We start from the raw sequence: 664 nt of genomic DNA, 5'->3' as shown, positions 1-664 counted from the left end.
CGCTAACCGGTGCTTGCTCGGCATTCCGGCCTTGGCATGCTAGGCAACGCTGTGGCATGGCATGCGGGCCGAGGCCGTGGCATGGCATGTTGGCCAAGCCTAAGGCATGGCAAGCTGGGCAACGTTATGGCATGGCATGCAGGGCAACGCCGTGGCAAGGCATGCGGGCCGAGGCCGTGGCATTGCATTTCGGGCAACGCCGTGGCAGGGCATACGGGCCGAAGCCGTGGCATGGCTTGCTAGCCGAGGTCGAGCCATGGCAGGCAGGCCGAGGCCGTGCCATGGCGTTTCGGCCTTGCCATGCTGGGCAACGCTGTAGCATGCCATGCGGACCGAGGCCGTGGCGTGGCATGGTGGCCAAGGCTAAGGCATGGCACGCTGGGCAACGTTGTGGCATGGCATGCTGGGCAACCCCGTCGCAAGACATGCGGGCCGACGCCGTGGCATTGCATGCTGGGCAACCCCGTGGCAAGGCATGCGGGCCGAGGCCGTGGCATGGCATGCTGGCCGAGGCCGTGGCATGGCATTCCGGCCTTGGCATACTGGGCAACGCGGTGGCATGGCATGCGGGCCGTGGCCGTGGCACGGCATGTTGGCCAAGGCTAAGGCATGGCACGATAGGCAACGCCGTGGCAAGGCATGCGGGCCAGGGCCGTGGCATGGC

This window comes from Camellia sinensis, chromosome 13 (genome assembly GCF_055761805.1).
Source record: "Camellia sinensis isolate YWXY chromosome 13, ASM5576180v1, whole genome shotgun sequence".
Lineage (NCBI taxonomy): Eukaryota > Viridiplantae > Streptophyta > Magnoliopsida > Ericales > Theaceae > Camellia > Camellia sinensis.
This window is presented reverse-complemented; position numbering follows the sequence as displayed.